The sequence below is a fragment of the Schistocerca serialis genome, chromosome 2 (assembly GCF_023864345.2).
Source record: "Schistocerca serialis cubense isolate TAMUIC-IGC-003099 chromosome 2, iqSchSeri2.2, whole genome shotgun sequence".
Taxonomy (NCBI): Eukaryota; Metazoa; Arthropoda; class Insecta; order Orthoptera; family Acrididae; genus Schistocerca; species Schistocerca serialis.
Window position 1 is genome coordinate 276,866,165 of NC_064639.1, and position 17,826 is coordinate 276,883,990.

Below are 17,826 nucleotides of genomic sequence, written 5' to 3' on the forward strand. Positions count from 1 at the left end.
ATTACACTTTCTTTTCCGCTAATAATTGATAAATGCCTTCTCAGTGAACTAAAGTAAGCTACACTAGCCATGAGACATTAAGCACAATTTTGAAAAGAGGAAAATAGACATGTAAATGTTCAGCAATAACTGTAAATGGCCCAAAAATCCTGTGTGTTCTTTTCATAGGAGAAGAGAGTTCCTTCCTTTCATTATGAATGTAATTCAAAGAAAACTGAAAGTGGAGTACAAAAGTGGAGTACTGAAAGAATGATTAGCACAGTAGTGCAACACACCAGCTGTCTGAGCAATAAGAGAATACAATACTTTAAACGATTAAAGAGTCAGACCGATGCAGCGCAGAAAGCTATACATTTAATGACAATCATATTACACTTCTTTCGCTAAAGTCTCTAGAAATATCTAGAACAGGGGCTGCCAGGAATTTAGCTCGCGACCTGTGCCCTAGCTTGCAGCAGTCTTCCTGCACACTTCCCCCACTGCCATGTCACACTGAGTGGGAGGTAGAGGCAGAGGAAGAAACTACAGGTGCGCCATATTTAGATGGCAGTGCATATCACTTGGTTTCATATCTCATATTTCTCAGCAATAGAAATCACAACGAAACAGATTTTGAGTACTGTGTATTTATGTTTGGCACAGTGAAGACACTATATATATATATATATATATATATATATATATATATATATATATATGTGGTGGTCGGAAATTCTCGTTACAGACTTCTAGGACTTGTAGAGGGGAGTGAGTACATCGTATTTTGAATGGGAACCCATTTCCGGAATAGTCATCCAACGAGACTACAGAGCGTCAAAGTTATAGGCGCGGGCGTCTGTAAATGTACGTATATACGGGGTGATTCCGTGAAGATGTTACATACTTTCTAGGATGACGGAGAACAATAAATGTATTCAGAATGAGATTTTCACTCTGCAGCGGAGTGTGCGCTGATATGAAACTTCCTGGCAGATTAAAACTGTGTGCCCGACCGAGACTCGAACTCGGGACCTTTGCCTTTCGCGGGCAAGTGCTCTACCAACTGAGCTACCGAAGCACGACTCACGCCGGGTACTCACAGGTACTGGCAGAAGTAAAGCTGTGAGTACCGCGCGTGAGTCGTGCTTCGGTAGCTCAGTTGGTAGAGCACTTGCCCGCGAAAGGCAAAGGTCCCGAGTTCGAGTCTCGGTCGGGCACACAGTTTTAATCTACCAGGAAGTTTCAATAAATGTATTCATTTCCCTGTACCGGAAACGAACGAGTCGAAGGTTATAAACGAAAACCGTTCTGATACCTCTGACAGTTGAACACATGTACCGGTTCTTGTGTTGCGAAGACTGCAGGGCTGGTAACTTTCAGTGGTGGTAGTGTGGACAAAACCGAGAAAAAATATCTAGTGAACGTGGGCTCTAAATTGCATACCTAAGGAGCTATGACCATTCGTTCATCTTCGCTAATGTGAAACACATCTCCTCTACTGAGCAAGTGTTCATAGCTGTTAAGGTACGCACTTTAGATCCTTCGTCTATTGGACATTTTTTCTCGTTTTTGTCTCTACAAGTCCTAGAAGTCTGTAACGGGAATTTCCGATCACCCTATATATATATATATATATATATATATATATATATATATATATATATATATATATATATATATATAGGGTGATCGGAAATTCCCGTTACAGACTTCTAGGACTTGTAGAGACAAAAACGAGAAAAAATGTCCAATAGACGAAGGATCTAAAGTGCGTACCTTAACAGCTATGAACACTTGCTCAGTAGAGTATATATATATATATATATATATATATATATATATATATATATATAGGGTGGTCCATTGATCGTGACCGGGCCAAATATGTCACGAAATAAGCGTCAAACGAAAAAACTACAAAGACGAAACTTCTCTAGCTTGAAGGGGGACACCAGATGGCGCTGCCATAGGTCAAAAGGATATCAACTACGTTTTTTTAAATAGGAACCCCCATTTTTTATTACATATTCGTGCAGTACGTAAAGAAATATGAATGTTTTAGTTGGACCACATTTTTCGCTTTGTGACTGATGGCACTGTAATAGTCACACACGTATAAGTACGTGGTATCACGTAACATTCCGCCAGTGCGGATAGGGGCAGGGGGCGACAATTTCACAGATTTTCGCACTCAGTTGTCACGTGATCATTACTTACTTACTTTCATAATCGGAGAAAGGTCTTTCACACATGTACTCATATGTTAATCGAAACATTGGATCACTTTTGCGACCTCATTATGAAGATGTGGAAACAATGTCTGAGGAAAACAATGAAGACTTATTGGACAATTTTACGGTAAAGGAGCTATGTTGTGGGTCAATCAGTTACATGTGAGCATGCACAGCAAAGCTTTCAGTTGAGATGGCTAATATTCTCTAAAGCAGATCGGAAACATGTAAGATCGGCAGTGTCCTCAAAACGTTTAGAAAACCATCCACTTAATCCTCTCAATGACACAGTGAATCCTTCAGACCTTGCGCTTTCTTTACAGACAGTGAGCGTAGGTAACTATACTATGTTTGGCAGAATTTGTCCTTTTTACAATGCGATTCTCTTTTTAAATGCATCCCCACGAAATTAGAAATAAGTTGTTTCTCCCCGCGAAGTGTCTTACTGTGGGCAGTGGGCAGTCAAGTCCGCTTAAAATGCGAGGTCTGCAATCCGTTCCGTATGTTCTAATATTCGTTCCTGCATTCCTTTTCCTTCATGAATTCAGTATTAGCGAGTTTTAAATCGCAAAACCGCTCCAGGCAAGCCCCTTGATTTAACCAATTTGTTCACATCTACATCTAGATCTACATTTATACTCCGGAAGACACCCAACGGTGTGTGGCGTAGGGAACTTTACGTGCCACTGTCGTTGCCTCCCTTTCCTGTTCCAGTCGCGTATGGTTCGCGGAAAGAACGACTGCCGGAAAGCCTCTGTGCGCGTTCGAATCTCTCTAATTTTACATTCGTGATCTCCTCGGGAGGTACAAATAGGGGGAAGCAATATATTCGATACCTCATCCAAAAACGCACACTCTCGAAACCTGGACAGCAGGCTACACCGCGATGCAGAGCGCCTCTCTTGCAGAGTCTGCCACTTGAGTTTGCTAAACGCTATCATGCTTACCAAATAACCATGTGACGAAACGCGCCGCTCTTCTCAGGATCTTTTCTATCTCTTCTGTCAACCCGACCTGGTACGGATCCCACACTGATGAGCAATACTCAAGTATAGGTTGAACGAGTGTTTTGTAAGCCACCTCCTTTGTTGATGGACTACATTTTCTAAGGACTCTTCCAATGAATCTCAATATGGCAGCTGCCTCACCATCAATTAATTTTATATGATCATTCCACTTCAAATCGTTCCGTACGCATACTCCCAGATATTTTACAGAAGTAAGTGCTACCAGTGTTTGTTCCGCCATCGTATGATCATACAATAAAGGATCCTTCTTTCCATGTATTCGCAATACATATTCACATGCTCAATGACGTACATTCCTTCCTGATGCATGGAACAGTGAATCTTGTCTATCGATTGTTGTATTTTCCCCTCTGCCACTGTCAAATAATTCTTTAAATTCTGTCTGCATTGGACTGTAATATCGCTTCATAGCAAATCTGCAGTACTCATCAGTTACGTAACTGCATAATAGATTCCTCTCTTCTGTCATTCCCATTCATATTTAAAGGTTTGTGACGTCATATCACTAGACTGTCTCTTTTTGTGCAAACAGCCACTGGACCTGTGAACGTCATTCGTACCACAAAAAAAAAAAAAAACAACGAAGAATAAACGGCACTGACACCACGAGTCTGCCAAACAGAAGGCAGATGTGCCGACCGAAAGACGGCATAGCGCAACAGTAAATGGAATGTTGCCCGTACCCGGTACTTCCGAGAAGAACCGTGCAAAGCCGAGACAGCTGCCCGGGGTAGTATAGCCTGCGGGAATGGCCGAGCGGCTCTAGGCGCTTCAGTCTGGAACCGCGTGACTACTAGGGTCGAGGGCATGGATGTGTGTGATGTCCTTAGGTTAGTTAGGTTTAAGCAGTTCTAAGCTCTAGGGGACTGATGACCTCAGATGTTAAGTCCCATAGTGCTCAGAGCCATTTGAACCCGCGCGGGGTAGCCATGTGATCTAAGGTGGCTTGCCACGGTTAGCGCGGCTGGCCACGATGGAGGTTTGAGTCCTCCCTCGGGCATAGTGTGTGTGTTGTCCTTAGCGTATGTTAGGGTTGAAGTTAGATTAAGTAGTGTGTAAGCCTAGGGATCGATGACCCCAGAAGTTTGGTCCCACAGGAACTTACCACAAATTTCAATTTTCAGAGCCGAGACAGGCCGAGTCTCGTCCGCACGTGACCCACACGCCTGGCTTGGGTGTTGTTTGGCACCCCATGGCTGGCCCTGACCTAGCACACTTTTCCACCCTTCAGTGAGCTCTCCCATTCCACTAGAATACAGTTCTTGACAACGGTGTCTGCACAGTTTGCTTCATCACTTTGTTGTCTTCGAACTTAGGGCCTTTCAGCAAGGCAAATATATGAAATCGGACTGTGCGAGATCGGTACTGTAAGATACGAGGGCTATTCGCAAAGTAAGGAACGATAGGTCGTGAAATGCAAAACCACAGTGAAAATCAAAACTGTTTTATTTGCAACGGTTAGCTACACCTTCCAGCTACTCCTGGACACAGTCGCCGCTCAGACTTAGCCATCTGTCGTAGCGTTGTACCAACTTTTCAATTACCTCGTTATAGAAGACAGCCGCCAGTGCTTTTCGACAATTTTCTACTCTGGAGTGCCACTCCGTGTCTGCGTCAAAATATTGCCTTCATAGCCAGCGGTTCACGTGAGCAGAGATAGACCTCAGGGGTAGCAAATTACGGGTTGTATTGTACGTGATCAAACACTTCCCGTCGAAAACGCTGCAGGAGCATCTTCATTGGCCCTGCGAAGTACCGCCGAGAATTGTCGTGTAGAACGAACCGCATGACAGTTACGTTATTTGGATTGCATTGCTTCAGGCGAAATCTTTCGCCAGGCCCTCATAGTTGGCGGGAGACGCTAACTTCTAGCCATCTTTACGGTCTCACTGTGAGCTCAGAACTGGAAAGTGCGACATGATGCTATCGATGGGCGTACTAGACACAGTCCCCAACGCATCTGTGCAAAGCTTCGCAGGTTTTTAACTGTATTTTCCACTTCGCGACCGATCGTTCCTTTCTTTCCAAATAACCCTTGTATGTATTGCTTCTTCCCCGCCCCCCTCTCGACCCTCCATTCATTCCAGTCCCAACAGATTGACACAGATTTTCCATCAGATTTTACGTAATCTGTATAGTATTGAGGTAGGCACTATCACCCATCAGAAAAGGGACCACTACAAAAAGCACCACGGCGATTTCTTCTTATAGTTATTTCACTTCATGTTAAAGTACATCTGAATAGCTGAATATCTGAGTGCTTACAAATGAGGTGGTGCTGTAATGAGCTCACAGTCATGAGGACCATAGTTCAGTTCTCTGATTGGACAACGAAATTTAGATTTTCCGTGTGTTACATAAACAACCCGAGACAAATACAGGGACGCTTCCTTCCAATAGAATACGACCGATTTCCAGCACCATACCACCATAATGACCACTCGCGATCTAATATCAAATCATGTCTAGAGGAACACTTTACTAACGATCATGTCAACAAAAATGAACAATGATCAGTTTACGAATTGTACTTTAATATACACTGGTGAAAACTTACTAAATTTTATATGATATACGTTTACTACCCGTAATAAACGCCGTCGGCTTCGCCGTTGTCGTCGTTGCCAGTCGCACGTTACCTTGTACACTTGTGATATACACTGTTGGCCATCAAACTTGCTACACCACGAAGATGACGTGCTACATACGCGAAATTTAACCGACAGAAATAAGATGCTGTGATATATGCAAATGATTACCTTTTCAGAGCTTTCACACAAGGTTGGCACTGCTGGCTACACCTACAACATGCTGACATGATGAATGTTTCCAACCGATTTCCCATACACAAACAGCAGTTGATCGGCGTTGCCTGGTGAAACGTTGTTGTGATGCCTCGTGTAAGGAGGAGAAATGCGTACCATCACGTTTCCGACTTTAATAAAGGTCGGATTGTAGCCCATCGCGACTGCGGTTTATCGTATGGCGACATTGCAGCTCGCGTTGGTCGAGATCCAATGACTGTTAGCAGAATATGGAAACGGTGGGTTCAGGAGGGTAATACGGAACGCCGTGCTGGATCCCAACGGCCTGGTATCACAAGCAGTCGAGATCAGAGGCATCTTATCCGTATGGCTGTAACGGATCGTGCTGCCACGTCTCGATCCAGGAGTCAACAAAAAGATGGGGACGTTTGCAAGACAACAACCATCTGCACGAATAGTTCAACGACGTTTGCAGCAGCATGGACTATCAGCGCGCAGACCATGGCTGCGGTTACCCTTGACGCCGCATCGCAGACAGGAGCGCCTGCGATGGTGTACTCAATGACGAACCTGGGTGAAGGAATGGAAAAACGTCATTTTTTCGGATGAATTCGGGTTCTGTTTACAGCATCATGATGGTCGCATCAGTGTTTGGCGACATCGCGTTGAACGAACATTGGAAGCCTGTATTCGTCATCGCCATACTGGCGTATCAGCCGACGTGATGGTATGTGGTGCCATTGGTTACTAGTCTTGGTCAGCTCTTGTTGGCATTGACGGCACTTTGAACAGTGGAAGTTACATTTCAGTGGCTCTACCCTTCATTCGATCCCTGCAAAACCCTAAATTTCATCAGGATAATGCACGACCGCATGTTGCAGGTCCTGTACGGCCCTTTGTGGATACAGAAAATGTTCGACTGCTGCCCTGGCCAGCACATTCTCCGGATCTCTCGCCAATTGAAAAGGTCTGGTCAATGGTGGCCGAGCAACTGGCTCGTCACAATACGCCAGTCCCTACTTTTGATGAATTGTGGTATCGTGTTGAAGCTGCATGGATGGCTGTACCTGTACACACCATCCAAGCTCTGTTAGACTCAATGTCCAGGCGTATCAAGGCCGTTATTACGGCCAGAAGTGGTTGTTCTGGGTACTGATTTCTCAAGATCTATGCACCCAAATTGCGTGAAAATGTAATCACATATCATTTCTAGTATAGTATATGTGTCCAATTAATACCCGTTTATCATCTGCATTTCTTCTTGGTGTAGCAATTTTAATGCCCAGTAGTGTAACAACGATTCGTATCTAGAAATACGGAATGATAAAGACAACGTGGAGAAAATAAAACAATACAACCTGCCCAGTATTTGAGATATATCTCGATAGAAAGATCCCTGCTCTCTGCCTCATCACTGATGTCCTTAACTGAAAATGACCAGGCCTATTCGGAAAGTTGGGTAGGATCGGGAGCTAAATGGAAACCGCAGTGAACATCCGATTCAGCTTTTCACAGATGTGTTGGGCACTGTCTCTAGTACGCCCGTCGATCTCGTGACGTCCCTCTTTTCAATTCCGAGAGCACAGAGTTCACGTGAAGGTGCCTAGAAAATAGTGCCTCCCGCCAAGTATAAGGGCCTAGTGAGAGATTTAGCCTGATGTCATGCAGCCCACATAACACTAATGTCATGCGTCTCCTTTTTGATGACAGTTCTCCATTTTGGCACAGACAACGAGCTGCAGACCAGCATAGAGAATTCGCGGTAAGCACAGGCGGCTACCTTCTATGACGAGAGTATTGGAAAGTTGATACAATACTACGACAAATGCCAAAGTCGGAGAGGTGACTATGTAGAGAAGTAGCTGGAAGGTGTAGCAAACTGTTGTAAATAAAACATTTTCGATTTCCGCAATTGTTTCCATTTCGTGACCGATCGGACCTTACTTTCTGAATAGCCCTTCTAATTTAGAACAAAATGTATTGATTGTTGTGACTGTATGGAGTAGACAGTCTGATCTGGTGGTACATTGTGCGCTACATTCGTGCGGCTGCGTCTGGCGAAGGTCGAAAGTCTGCGGAGCTCACGCCTGCTTACTGTTGTATGGATGCGACAACGATATGAACTGTAAGTACAGTAAATGTGGTAAATAGGAAGACCGTAATGGAGTGTCATGATAGTCGACCAGTTCCGCTTGAAAAGTGGTGGACTAAGGAGCTTCCTGACCGCTCCGAAACACCTGCATTTCTTTATTTAGTATGCGTGGTGTTATTGTGTCTCGTGCGATGTTGTTCAACCGTGAGCTGGCGTTTGTGCTCGTCTGAGTCCTAAGAAATTAGCCCACGTGGGTTAATCTACACTATGTCCCGTATGTTTCCCACAAAAAGACAGGCTGGAATTTAAGTTTGACAAGGATACAAGTTCCGTTCAAGCCAACTCTCTACAAGTACACCCTTGGCTAGTAGACACCACTGTATTAAGCACTGATTAAGGTCAAAATCTCGAACAATACCGATTCTTCGTCAAGCTATCGAACCCTGTATTGAGGTAAAATACTACTGCTGTAGTATCCATACAAGGCTGAATTCCACCGCCGAAACGGAACGGAACTGTGAGTACTGTTGACATTTCGAATACCGACGTTGAATATGAAAATGTCCGTATTTTCAGTCAGACTGCTGAAAGTGGAAAACTATTGTTATTAAAGGAACCTTGTTGCAATACGGTGACGTCAGGAGTATTACGCACGAAACGTACCTATTCAGCTTACATTACAATGTTTTAGTAGAGTAAAGTAAGTTGGAATCAAATTAAGTTAAATATTCCTTTGGATATTACGGTTCCCGGTTACAGGGTGTAAGAAAGGTATTAAGCAACAAGACTGTCGAAAACGGGTAACAGTACTCAGAACTGCCCTCCAGCAACGTTAACTGTTCCGCACATGGTCACTCAGAATCAAACAGTAGCCAGCACGCTACCAGGTCCCGCAGTTACCAAAATCAAGGAGGGTAGACAGAAATTCCCCAATTGCCTTGTAAAACGGAGGCGGATCGCAAACCCTTTAAATGTTTCTTACCTGTAGCAAGAAACAAGAGACGCAAGAACTGTGATGGAAGTAGCACTGTTTACTAAGCAATAAACTGGACCAGTTTAAAAAGACAGACTTAATAGAACGGAGAGTGACATACCTTTGGCCAGTAATACCGCCTGGAATCACACGACATAAGGCCAAAGTTCACAGCCCGAGCAGCAGAATGTAGTGTCCCATTTATCGTGTGTACTGCAATCAAACCCTCAGTGCCAGGTACCACATCAAACTGAACAACACGCAACGCCAGTAGTAAACATACACAACAGGGAAGTGAGAGAGCATCAGTAATCTGTGTCATGGCAATACGAGACAGAAGACAAACTCAGCAAAGCTGAAGCTATACACAACCAACCAGTTGTCATAAGTTCTTATTCTGAAAGTTTAAGAGTAAAATTATAGAAGAATTCTTTTTTTAATTATTAAAAGTATAAGCCTATAACAAGGGAAATATAAACAGTATAACACCCCTTGGACCACACCTGCTGCCCGAAAAGAATGGAGGAAAGCGGCAATAAACGACCTGAAATCGAGAGTGTACAAGCAACAAATGCGAGAGTAAACGCAGGAACTCACAGGAATAGAAACACGATAAGGCGGGTCAACAAGACGCTGCAAAAGGGAAGCCGAAGGGAAAGTGAGTCAAAGAATTCTACAGAGAAAGTGACCAACCATGGGAGAACGAAATGAAGATACAACCAAATGTAAAACGTAATAAGAAACAAAGTAAAGAATCGACAAAGATAACGAAAGCCAAGAAATTGACTCTGAAGTTGAAACAAAAATGGACTAGTGTTGAGAGAGTGAAGGCCCGTTATGCTTAAAATAAGCACTGTAAGTGCGTGAATCAAGAATATAAACTGCTGATCGTAAATTAGCAAGCTGAAACCTAACTTCAGACCAGTAAGACTACGGCAAACGAGGACGGGTTTGAGGCTGACGTACCCATTACTACTGGAAGTCATAACTTCCAACCTTGTCTTACCTGGTTTCCAATCGATAGTAAACGTATCCCACGAAGTAAATGCAAGCAAGGCTGTGGTGTCACCGCCAGACACCACACATGCTAGGTGGTAGCCTTTAAATCGGCCGCGGTCCGTTAGTATACGTCGGACCCGCGTGTTGCCACTAACAGTGATTGCAGACCGAGCGCCCCAGTTGTACAGCCGACTTTGCTAGCGACGGTTTACTGCCTACATGCGCTCTCATTTGTAGAGACGACAGTTTAGTATAGCCTTCAGCTACGTCATTTGCTACGACCTAGCAAGGCGCCATATTCAGTTACTATTGATATTAATATTGTGAATCATGTACCTTCAAGAGCGACGTTCATCATTAATGGATTAAAGTTAAGTATCAAAGTAATTACGTCCGCTTTCTGAACTCTAATTCCCTGTCATGTTCTAGACCTCACGTCAGTATAGTCCTCCCTCCTCATACCAGCCTACGTGAGCTAAACGCGTGCATTTTGGCCTCCAATAGTAACCCGGTGTTGGCTCTTCAGCCAACACAACAAAGGCCATTTTGTTCATGAAGGCCTTCCCATAGCAGAAGAGGAAAAACTAGAATCCGTTGTAAATGTGTACGCATCTTTAAAAAAGACATCATCCAACGTCGTGATAGGAGGGGATTTTTATTGTGCTGTTCGCCAGAAAGATCAGAGGCCATATTTCAGTTACTGTAAAGAACTATACGACCTTGTTAAAAATTAGACTCAAGAACTAGTGGAAATCGTTTCACCTTACTGATATGAAATTTACATTTTTTGCCCTCCGTATCAAGTACCTGCCTCGACAGATTTTTTGCAGCGTCTCACATAAGCGAACGTGTCATCTACCACTGTGCCTACGCCGTGACAGTAAATCTAGTTAAGCAGCCAACAAAACGGCTCAGAGGGATAGTGCATGCTAAATATTATACACTTCCAAGACACAGACTTTGATGAAGTCCTTAGAACAGCTTGCACCGTTTGTTTGCCCTCTATAATCATACACCGGACTAAAATAGAGTGCTGGACCACCGACGCTAAAAAAATTGAGATTATTTAATCACACACTATAGCCAGAAAGCAAATGGTCAAAAAGGGACCACAGAATTTTGTTACGCCGTCTTCAGAAAATTATATGAAATTCAATGATAGAAATATATGAAAGCACAAATAAAGATGATAAAGGAAAAACTGATTAAAATTAAGCCACACCACTAGACGCCTAAAACGTAAATCGAAAGTTAAATCTGTTAATGAAGCAGAAACAGATCGTAGTTCCACCTAATCAAAGCTCGTCCAGCCATGCACGTACTTTTATTAGAAAATTGGCTGCGACGAAAGGTGACCAATTCGTTGCAAAAAAAAAGCCGTCGTGCAAGAATTTCATTGTTACTATGACAACATGAACTCCGCGCACCCAACTGACAAAAGTCTGGCGTCTGAAATAATTCAGGTGCCAATTGCAGACGACACTGCAGAAGAAAACGATGAAATCTTGGCGGTCTTCGCAAGTGAAGAAATTTTTTGATTAATCACCGAAGCCCAGCAAAAATATCCCTTCAAAAAATGGCTCTAAGCACTATGGGACTTAACATCTATGGTCATCAGTCCCCTAGAACTTAGAACTACTTAAACCTAACTAACCTAAGGACATCACACAACATCCAGTCATCACGAGGCAGAGAAAAATATCCCTTCAGCCGGACGGCCTTCCTACAGCATTCTTTTTCAAATTCTTTTATATCATTGTGCCCATCCTTACGAAACTACTAAATTATATCTTGAGAGGCACAGACATAACTGAAATAAGGTAAAGTAATCCAAGTACCAAAAACGCTAGGCCAACACATAAACTACAGCTTCCGGCATATAACACTGTTAAAATTTTGATTACAACATTATAACTAGGGCAATAAATACTGGAATGACGCTGATAGGTTGTAAGGTAATAAAAAATCACTGCCGCGCGAGGTAGCAGTGCGGTCTTAGGCGCCTTGTCACGGTCCGTGCGGCTCCCCCCCCGTCAGAGGTTCGAGTCCTCCCTCGGGCATGGGTGTGTGTGTTGCCAATATCGCAAGTTCGTTTAAGTAGTGCGTAAGCTTAGGGACCGATGACCTAACAAGAGAACCTCCCCATCGCAACCCCCTCAGATTTAGATATAAGTTGGCACAGTGGATAGGCCTTGAAAAACTGAACACAGGTCAATCGAGAAAACAGGAAGAAGTTGTGTGGAACTATGAAAAGAATAAGCAAAATATACAAACTGAGTAGTCTATATGCAAGATAGGCAACATCTGGAGAATGTGAGCTCACGAGCGCCGTGGTCCTGTGGTTAGCGTGAGGAACTGCGGAACGAGAGATCCTTCGTTCAAGTCATCCCTAGAGTGTGAAGTTTACTTTCTTTATTTTTGATCTGTCCGTTCGTTCACTGTAATAAGTTTAGTGTCTGTGTTTTGCGACCGCACCGCAAAACCATGCCATTAGTAGACGAAAGGACGTGCCTCTCCAATGGAAACCGAAAACATTTGATCGCAAGTTCATAGGTCAACCGATTCCTCCACAGGAAAACAAGTATGATATATTCTTGTACACTTGGCGAATGGGTAAAAAGATTCTTCTACCTAGCCCGATTCAGGTTTTCTCGTGGATGTGATAATCACTCCCAAAAAAGTGATGAAAACATAAGAGTTTGTCACATAAACTGCAACAAATGAATGCAACAGTTAACAGTCGCACAGTTTTCCCTGTGCTCTGTCAAAACATATGTTTCTTTAGGTGGAGCGTCCCCATAGTAAGGCGCAGTTACCTCGCATCGGACGGACGGACGGTCGGACAGATAATAATTGTCTGAAAATAAAAAATTAAACTTTTCACTCAAGGGAAGACTTGTACCAAGGACCTCTCGCTACGCAGTTGCCCACGCTAACTACGGGACCACGGCGCTCTGGCGCGTATACTGTCTTTGATCTTGCCTGTCTTATGCATGGACTACTCAGTTTGTATATTTTGCTTATTTTTTCACAGCTCCACACAACTTCTTCCTGTTTTCTCGATTGATCTGTGTTCAGTTTTTCAAGGCCTATCCACTGTGCCAACTTATAACTAAATCTGAGGGGGGTGCGATGGGGAGGTTCCCTTGTAAGTAGTTTGGTTCCATAAGACCTTAGTACAAATTTCCAAAAATTGCCTGTCACGTATCACATTTAGAAGCATCATGACCACAAACACATAAATCAGGGGCATAAAAGCCATTGCTGCATCAATCAAAATCACATGTTCGTCGACTTTCCTAAGACCTTCGATCTAGTCAGTCATTAGTACACGAAACGGATTGTTGTAGATTACAGAGCAGTTAAAGTGATCCGAAACATCATCGCATGTATTACTCCAAGATTCTTTATCAACGGGCAAATGACGGAAGCAATCAACCTCAGGTGAGTGGTAGCATACAGCAGCACTCTTCCGATGTTGATCTTTGCGTGTTGGCTACTCTAAAAAGTGGAGTGTAGATTACCAGGTGTATCTGTATCAGGTGAAGCTTTGCACTAGAAAATGATGATGTCACCGGAGTCCTACGAGTGACGATGAAACACAAAGGTCCAAATGGAGATCAACATGTACACTAACATGTTTCGTGCGGTGTAGTCGCGCGGTCTTTGGCGCCTTGTCACGGTTCGCGCGGCTTCCTCCGTCGGACGTTCGAGTCCTACTTCAGGCATGGGTATGTCTGTTGTCCTTAGCGTAAGTTAGTTTAAGTTACATTAATTAGTGTGTACGCCTAGGGACCGATGACTGATGGTCCCATGCAACCTTAACCCAAAATTTCAAGGAATCTGTAAAGGATAAACAGTAAATTAACATGCGAAGGTTCCAATATCGAACAATACCATAGGCCCAGAAAGTGGACAATATAAAACGCTTCTCATCATCCCTAAAAACGCCCATTTAAAATGGCGGCAACAAAATTGGAAGGAAGTAACGAACAGTACACAGCGACTCGTAGTAGAAATCATCCGGCGAGCCGTGAACGTAACATGAAAAATCAAAACTGTTAACATATGCATCTTTTACAAAGCCTGCTACCAGAAACGAGTATTCTAAAATGAAAATTAAAGGCGAAAAAGCCGGCCGCAATGGACGAGCGGTTCTAGGCGCTTCAGTCTGGAACCGCGTGACCGCTACGGTCACAGGTTTGAATCCTGCCTCAGGCGAGGATGTGTGTGACGTCCTTAGGTTAGTTACGTTTAAGTAGTTCTGAGTTTTTGGGGACTGATGACCCCAGATGTTAAGTCCCATAGTGCTCAGAGGCATTTACAGGCGAGAAAGATGATGCAACTAGCCAATAGATTTGTTTGGCATTGGAACTTAATTTAGCTGGTTGTAAACGCTAACAAAATCAAGGACGGACGGCGGCCTGACCCTGACTGACATCCAATGAAAGGCTGCTGCACTTTACCTGAAATGAACCTCCAGACTCATACCCAACCACCCACAAAACATAACCGCACGACTTTTCCATGTAGTTTGCTTCGAACGTATTCATCACCCGACTGACACAAATAATATAAACTTCCAAGTAAAGTATATAACCAACGTGAACCTTCCTTCTTAGCGAGTTATGTAAGCGAAGCCAGGTTGAGAAAAACGCTCTTAACAACCAGTGATTTATTGCAGAAATGCCATTAAACGGATAAATCCAACAATGCTGAATCAAAATTCCCATCTTGTAACTGAAAGTTAATTTGGGAGAATGTAAGCGCAAAAAAACAAACAACGTGGCATACGGTGGAGAACAATACGATAGCTACTATTAAAAAATTACGTCCAATTTCGTTGCATGCTACTGATAAATGTCTTCAGTGTGGTCTAGTCGACAAATTTCATCACGGATTCACCGGGTGCGGTAATTTGTACAACTGAGGATGGGGGAGGGATTGACATCGATTTTTAGCGGTATAGGGATGCTTTCTGACGGACGTCATGAAATTCTATCAAACTGCGGTGTTAGATCCTTACGATATTACATGGCTCTTATTGCTAAGAAAAACGGTGCAAAGTACTTTGGACGTAAATGAATATCAGAAGGAACAGGTACTGCGGCATATACAGCCGAACCAAAGATCAAGAATAAAAATTTTCTACGACGACAGATTCTCACAATCATTTCTTACACAAACCAAGTACATAAAAGGCGAAATGAAAGCGTCAGCTTTCGCGTCAGTCGAGCTAAGTCGGCCAAGTCGAAACACGAAGCGTAGCATAGTAGGATGGTTGCCGAAGGAGAATTTAAATAAAGATATTACAACGTCGAAAACTCTCGAAATAGTACCAACTGCGAAACAGGGACACTTGTGGTATGAAAACGACTCTTGTCTGGAGATGCAGAGTGCTAACGACAGTGTGAGGAAACAGTGCAGGCTGACCAGTACATCCTCTGTACAATAACAGTCGCTGATGAAATACAGAGAACTCGAAATAAATTCATATACTCAAAATATTACTTTATGGAGATTACAACGTGACCAAAACTTGAGATATTACTCGACAGATAGACCTCTGCATTCTGTCTCATCTCTGATGTCTGTAACAGACGACTTAGTTTCGAACAAAATGTATTGAGTGCTGTGATTATACGGATTTGAGAAACTCTTTTGGTGGTACATTCTGCGCTATATTTGTGCGGCTGCACCTGGCGAACGTGTAACGGGTGCAGAACTCATGCCGGTGTACTGTGGCAACGTGGATGCTACTACAACATCAACTGTAAATTCTCTAACAGAACAAACGAGGAGCATCAAATCAAGTGTCAGGATGGCCGAGCGGTCTAAGGCGCCAGACTCAAGGAAAAACCTTGGCTGCAGTAGCAGCTAGAGCCTTCTGGTCCTCGAATGAGGGCGTGGGTTCGAATCCCACTCCTGACACAGATTTTGTCGCTTCTCTGGAGCACCCTGTGTATCGTTGAGATCCTTTGTAAAGTGCAACAGCACGATACTGGCCGTGTTCTCCTAAGTGAAATCAAAAATTGGTATCAAACACAAGCGCACCTACGGCAACCAAACTGTTTCTTCGGTAGTGTGAGCTACAAACAGAGAGTGTTGGTTGTAAATACGACGTTCCCTCGTGAGGTTACTTCCGCGCCACAGCCGCAAACACGTCAAAAGGGACACTTGTGGTATGAAAACGACTCTTGTCTGGAGATGCAGAGTGCTAACGACAGTGTGAGGAAACAGTGCAGGCTGACCAGTACATCCTCTGTACAATAACAGTCGCTGATGAAATACAGAGAACTCGAAATAAATTCATATACTCAAAATATTACTTTATGGAGATTACAACGTGACCAAAACTTGAGATATTACTCGACAGATAGACCTCTGCATTCTGTCTCATCTCTGATGTCTGTAACAGACGACTTAGTTTCGAACAAAAGTGCTGTGATTATACGGATTTGAGAAACTCTTTTGGTGGTACATTCTGCGCTATATTTGTGCGGCTGCACCTGGCGAACGTGTAACGGGTGCAGAACTCATGCCGGTGTACTGTGGCAACGTGGATGCTACTACAACATCAACAGTAAATTCTCTAACAGAACAAACGAGGAGCATCAAATCAAGTGTCAGGATGGCCGAGCGGTCTAAGGCGCCAGACTCAAGGAAAAACCTTGGCTGCAGTAGCAGCTAGAGCCTTCTGGTCCTCGAATGAGGGCGTGGGTTCGAATCCCACTCCTGACACAGATTTTGTCGCTTCTCTGGAGCACCCTGTGTATCACTGAGATCCTTTGTAAAGTGCAACAGCACGATACTGGCCGTGTTCTCCTAAGTGAAATCAAAAATTGGTATCAAACACAAGCGCACCTACGGCAACCAAACTGTTTCTTCGGTAGTGTGAGCTACAAACAGAGAGTGTTGGTTGTAAATACGACGTTCCCTCGTGAGGTTACTTCCGCGCCACAGCCGCAAACACGTCAAAAGGGACACTTGTGGTATGAAAACGACTCTTGTCTGGAGATGCAGAGTGCTAACGACAGTGTGAGGAAACAGTGCAGGCTGACCAGTACATCCTCTGTACAATAACAGTCGCTGATGAAATACAGAGAACTCGAAATAAATTCATATACTCAAAATATTACTTTATGGAGATTACAACGTGACCAAAACTTGAGATATTACTCAACAGATAGACCTCTGCATTCTGTCTCATCTCTGATGTCTGTAACAGACGACTTAGTTTCGAACAAAATGTATTGAGTGCTGTGATTATACGGATTTGAGAAACTCTTTTGGTGGTACATTCTGCGCTATATTTGTGCGGCTGCACCTGGCGAACGTGTAACGGGTGCAGAACTCATGCCGGTGTACTGTGGCAACGTGGATGCTACTACAACATCAACTGTAAATTCTCTAACAGAACAAACGAGGAGCATCAAATCAAGTGTCAGGATGGCCGAGCGGTCTAAGGCGCCAGACTCAAGGAAAAACCTTGGCTGCAGTAGCAGCTAGAGCCTTCTTTGTCCTCGAATGAGGGCGTGGGTTCGAATCCCACTCCTGACACAGATTTTGTCGCTTCTCTGGAGCACCCTGTGTATCACTGAGATCCTTTGTAAAGTGCAACAGCGCGATACTGGCCGTGTTCTCCTAAGTGAAATCAAAAATTGGTATCAAACACAAGCGCACCTACGGCAACCAAACTGTTTCTTCGGTAGTGTGAGCTACAAACAGAGAGTGTTGGTTGTAAATACGACGTTCCCTC

At 43.7% G+C, this 17,826-nt stretch overlaps 2 protein-coding genes and 3 non-coding genes across 5 annotated transcripts in view; all 5 read left to right on the forward strand.

Moving 5' to 3' along the window:
- LOC126457036 (uncharacterized protein K02A2.6-like) overlaps positions 1–17,826 on the forward strand; it is a 432,608-nt gene that overhangs the window by 275,808 nt on the left and 138,974 nt on the right. The window lies entirely within an intron of this gene.
- LOC126457037 (hemolymph lipopolysaccharide-binding protein-like) overlaps positions 1–17,826 on the forward strand; it is a 480,588-nt gene that overhangs the window by 193,703 nt on the left and 269,059 nt on the right. The gene's annotated exons all lie outside the window — the stretch shown is intronic.
- On the forward strand, positions 15,883–15,998 carry Trnal-caa (transfer RNA leucine (anticodon CAA)). Its single transcript has 2 exons — positions 15,883–15,920; positions 15,953–15,998. It is a non-coding gene; the product is annotated as a tRNA-Leu (tRNA).
- Positions 16,693–16,808, forward strand: Trnal-caa (transfer RNA leucine (anticodon CAA)). The gene is made up of 2 exons: positions 16,693–16,730; positions 16,763–16,808. It is a non-coding gene; the product is annotated as a tRNA-Leu (tRNA).
- On the forward strand, positions 17,511–17,627 carry Trnal-caa (transfer RNA leucine (anticodon CAA)). The gene is made up of 2 exons: positions 17,511–17,548; positions 17,581–17,627. It is a non-coding gene; the product is annotated as a tRNA-Leu (tRNA).